The 5000-nt window shown below is 38.6% G+C and overlaps 1 protein-coding gene and 1 pseudogene across 1 annotated transcript in view; one reads left to right on the top strand and one right to left on the bottom strand.

Annotated features, from left to right (window-relative positions):
• Positions 1-5000, top strand: part of LOC143029177 (acetylcholine receptor subunit alpha-like 1) — a 1140568-nt gene that overhangs the window by 65455 nt on the left and 1070113 nt on the right. The gene's annotated exons all lie outside the window — the stretch shown is intronic.
• The window catches only part of LOC143029037 (modulator of smoothened protein pseudogene), a 3434-nt pseudogene continuing 2299 nt past the window's right edge, over positions 3866-5000 (bottom strand).

Genomic DNA, 5000 nt, shown 5'->3' with positions numbered 1-5000 from the left:
CTGTAGATCAGACGTGGGAAATATTCCAAAATACGCTTACTAAGATGATTCATACTTACATTCCTTTTAAGGACAGACGTCCCCCAAATCAGGCTCGCCCAAAGTGGCTCGACAAAGAAACTGAAAAAAGTATTGCTAAAAAGAGACAGGCTTATAAGAAATATAAGTGCTCGGGTGCATCAAATGATTATGAAAGTTATGTATCAATACAGAGAGATTTAAAAAAGACAATAAAAAAAGAAAACGACAATACGAAATGAACATCGCTGATAAATCCAAAGAGAATCCCAAAGAATTCTATAGTTACATTAGAGATAAAAAGGTTGTTAGGAATCACATTGGTCCACTATTATCTGCTGACGGTCAACTTGAATATTCAAATGAAGGAATGTGTAATATCTTAAACAATTATTTTAGCTCGGTATTCGTAAATGAAACACCTCAAAGTGAATTCCAAACTGAAACCTGTGAAAAGTCTTGGGTAAACTTACTACGGTAAATATAACAAAAGAAAAATTAAAAGGTGTATAGACAAACTCAAAGTTAATAAAACACCAGGGCCTGACGGTTGGCATCCAAGAATCTTAAAGGAAATGAAAATGAGATTGTTGTTCCATTAGAAATTATTTTCAAGAAATCCATCATATCCGGAGATGTCCCAAGAGAATGGAAGCTAGCTAACGTTACTCCCATATTAAAAAAAGGTGACAAAAAGAAACCAAATAACTATAGGCCTATAAGTTTGACTTCAATCGTAGGAAAAATAATGGAAACTATCATCAGAGATGCTATCGAACATCATTTAGTAAGTAACCGTTTGATAAATGATAGCCAGCATGGTTTCAGACGTTAACGTTCTTGCGTGACTAACTTACTCGATTTCTACAACACAGTTATCTCGAATTATGACAAAAGAAACAATATAGATTTAATATATCTAGACTTTGCAAAAGCTTTTGATACCGTGTCCCACGAAAGACTACTTACTAAATTAGCTTTACACGGAATAAGTGGTAGCCTATTAAGTTGGACTAGTAATTGGTTGAATGGTCGAAAACAGAGAGCTGTTTTAAATGGAAAAACTTCTGGATGGAAAAATGTTACAAATGGAGTTCCTCAGGGTTCCGTTCCTGGGCCACTTCTATTCATAATATATATAAATGATATAGACCATGGACTAAAATCTACTGTTTCCAAATTTGCAGATGATACAAAACTGTGCGGAGTGGCAAATGATCACTCAAACCAATTAGATATTCAAGAAGATTTAGATAAATTACAACAATGGTCTGAAAAGTGGCTAATGAAATTTAACACAAGTAAATGCAAGGTAATGCACATAGGTAAAAATAACAGTAAGTACGATTACAAGTTATTTGGAAATTCGTTAACAAAAATGGATAGTGAAAAAGATCTCGGCGTAATTATCAGTAACGACCTCAAATCATTCAAGCAGTGTATTTCAGCCCCTGAGAAAGCAAATAAGATTCTAGGACTGATTGCGCGATCTTTTGATTTCAAAAGTTCATCACTCATTAACAAGCCATATTAATCTTTAATTCGTCCACATTTGGAATATGCTGTTTCCGTATGGTCACCGAATCTCATTAAAGACATTGCCAGACTGGAAAAAGTACAACGGCGAGCCACAAAACTGATTCCAAATATCAAAACTAAATCATACGAAAATCGATTAAAACACATGAATCTGTTTTCCCTAAAAAATCGTAGACTCAGAGGTGACTTGATACAGGTCTTTAAGATTTTAAAGGGAATTGACAACATCAAAAGTGACCAAATTTTTACATTGAATGAGAATCAGACAAGAAACAATGGTCTCAAACTGTCCGGAAATAGATTCAATTTGGAAGTGGGTAGACACAACTTTGCCAACCGTGTAGTTAATGAATGGAATAAACTTCCTGCACATATAGTGGAATGTAGTTCAGTTCGAAGCTTTAAGAATCATTTAGATAAATACCTAAGTAAGATGCTGTAATGATTATAATTTATCTTATATTATTTATTTTTGTTTTGTTATCTTTTGTCTGTCTGATTTTCATTTATTATTAGTTATATGTCAATTTATTATTATTTACTATTTACCTGTTTGTTTATTATTTAACTATAGCTATGCATTTATTTATGTATTTTATATGTTATTTACATTATTATAGTTTTTATATATTATTTTATTATTAATATGATTTTTTTTTCGCATCCGACCTAGATATGGATCAAAAGGTCTCCTGTCGGCATGCTCCGCCTTTGTAATCCTTTGTAATCCTTTGTGTGTGTGTGTGTGTGTGTGTGTGTGTGTGTGTGTGTGTGTGTGTGTGTGTGTGTGTGTGTGTGTGTGTGTGTGTGCGTGCGTGTGTGTGTGTGTGTGTGTGTGTGTGTGTGTGTGTGTGTGTGTGTGTTTACCTAGTTGTGTCTTACATGAAGCGGAGCTACGCTCGTGATGTCCCGCCTTTGTATCTCGCAGTGTCTTGTTTGCTTTTAGATTTGTGTGTGTGTGTGTGTGTGTGTGTGTGTGTGTGTGTGTGTGTGTGTGTGTGTGTGTGTGTGTGTGTGTGTGTGTGTGTGTGTGTGTGTGTGTGTGTGTGTGTGTGTGTGTGTGTGTGTGTGTGTGTGTGTGTGTTTGTGTGTGTGTGTGCGTGTGTATGTGTGTGTGTGTGTGTGTGTGTGTGTGTGTGTGTGTGTGTGTGTGTGTGTGTGTGTGTATGTGTGTGTTTGTGTGTGTGTGAGTGTGTGTGTGTGTGTTTGTGTATGTGTGAGTGCGCGAGTGTGTGTGTATGTTTTTTGCGTGTGTGTGTGTTTGTGTGTGTGTGTGTATGTGTGTGTGTGTGTGTGTGTGTGTGTGTGTGTGTGTGTGTGTGTGTGTGTGTGTGTGTGTGTGTGTGTGTGTGTGTGTGTGTGTGTGTGTGTGTGTGTGTGTATGTGAAGTCTACATACGTGTAAATGTAAATGTGCAAACATGCACGTATATATGCATATACGTGTATGTGTGCATGTAGTGTATGTATGTTGTCAGTGTTAACAAGTAAATGAATACCACTAGACAATATTGTGGAGCTAGAAGAACCGAACATTCCTTATAAGAGATATACCGTCAACTAAGACTCCTAGTTTCCGAAGGCGTATTAACATACAATCACATAGTGCCTCATTGTCAATTCTGCAAGCCTGATTTGTAGCGCGAATAGAGATGTCTCAAAGGTTACGTTATATATTCCAATCGAAATGAAATTTATCGGCTAGGGAAGTGGGACTAATTCAACGATGTCTTTCCCATCGGCCCATAAATGTCAAAACTATTCGCTACTCACCCAACCTCCTTTCCCATCCCATCCCACCCCACCCCAACCCCTCCACCATCTCGCAATGCATTATACTCTATTGCCAATTGAATGTCACGAGAGTCAGGGAACCATTTCCTGTTAAATTTCTAATTAATTGATAAATCATCTCGATGAGTCATTGCTCGGTGTTCTCGGCTTTCAATCTGGGGACAAATCACTGAACAAGAGTAAGGAACATTGCTCATGGTCTTTATATCCAGGGTTACGTACTTCCTGATGCCTGTGCGCTGGTGACGTAATCGGAGGCCTCGTATTCGTTTACAAAGGCGGATTACAAAGGCGGAGCACGCCGACAAGAGACCTTTTGGTCCATATCTAGGTCGGAAGCGAAAAAAATCATAATGATAATAAAACAACAAACAAAAACTATAATAATGTAAATAACAAATAAAATACATAAATAAATGCATGGACCACAAGGTCTCTAGTTGGCATGCTTTGCCACTATAATGACTTCCCTTTGGTCCTATGCCAGGCCAGTAAATCAAACCTGCTCAGTACCAAATGATTGGATGACCCTTTTCATGTAGAAAACTGCCCTCCAATATTTAGTACTGCAATTTAAAAATGGGGAAGACAGACTTTCCCAGCAAAAAGTTCAGATACAACTGTAATCCATAGAGCCAGGACGAAAAAGATGTAGGAGTAGCCAACCTGGAAACTGTTGGGGAGCTGGTATGGTTCTCCACCTATCTCTTCTGCATGGAAACCCATTGGAAACACCACAGCAGCAAGACAGAAGAGAAACATTGCAGTGAAGCCAACCCATCGAGCATAGGCCATAACATGGATATTCAACTGGCACAGGGAAAGTGTGAGGAGGAAGATAGTGGCCGTTACACAGACACACCCAACAAGCACACAACCCAGTGTCATCAGCCAAGCTCCACCCAGCGTTGGGGAATAACACACCCAATATGGGGAAAAGGCTAGAAAATATTCCCTAATCATAGCCTGCCCTTTCTCGAACTGGCTGGGGAACAACCTCCAGCAAGGTCACCTATTCTGTGATCTGTTGTATAATGTTTCACAGGTCCACAATAACCCCAAACGTGCATCTCCTTTGTCTGATACAATCCAGTCTGGCATTGCTAGGCTAACAATGGCGAAAATATCGGCTGCCAAGAACAGTTGAAGGTTCGAGTCCTATCCGATTACCAATAGTGTAACTTACCCCAGCAGTCCAAGTACATATTAGGAAAAAGGTGACGGCTTCGGCCGCAGATACGCGCCTCTTTGCGTAGGCTTTTTATTTTCCTCATTTTCTTTGATTACCTAGAACTGTGATTTTTTTCCAAGACAAAATATGGAAATGGAGATAGTCTGCAAATGTTAAAAACACTAGTAAGAATGCAATAATGTGCTCTTGCTTACCTACTATAATGGCAGTAATTAACACAGTGGTTCCCAACCGGTGTGCCGCGGCACCAAAGAGTGCCGTGAGATCAACTGAGGGTGCCGCCAAAATTCAGGATAAAAATAATTTTTGTATTACCGACTCTCTCTGTCATCCATTTTTGTTCATTAAAGCAGCATCAGTGTAAAGATGAGTAATTTCATATCATTCAGGGACAATGATGTTGAATCAACACAATACTGACAAACTAGAATTTAGATTTTCTAATAAGGGTGCCGCGG

Source organism: Oratosquilla oratoria, chromosome 10, assembly GCF_046742065.1.
Source record: "Oratosquilla oratoria isolate Oo_2021 chromosome 10, ASM4674206v1, whole genome shotgun sequence".
NCBI classification, from domain to species: Eukaryota; Metazoa; Arthropoda; class Malacostraca; order Stomatopoda; family Squillidae; genus Oratosquilla; species Oratosquilla oratoria.
The sequence above is the reverse complement of the archived record's forward strand: the minus strand, read 5'-3'. Positions and strand labels throughout refer to the sequence as shown.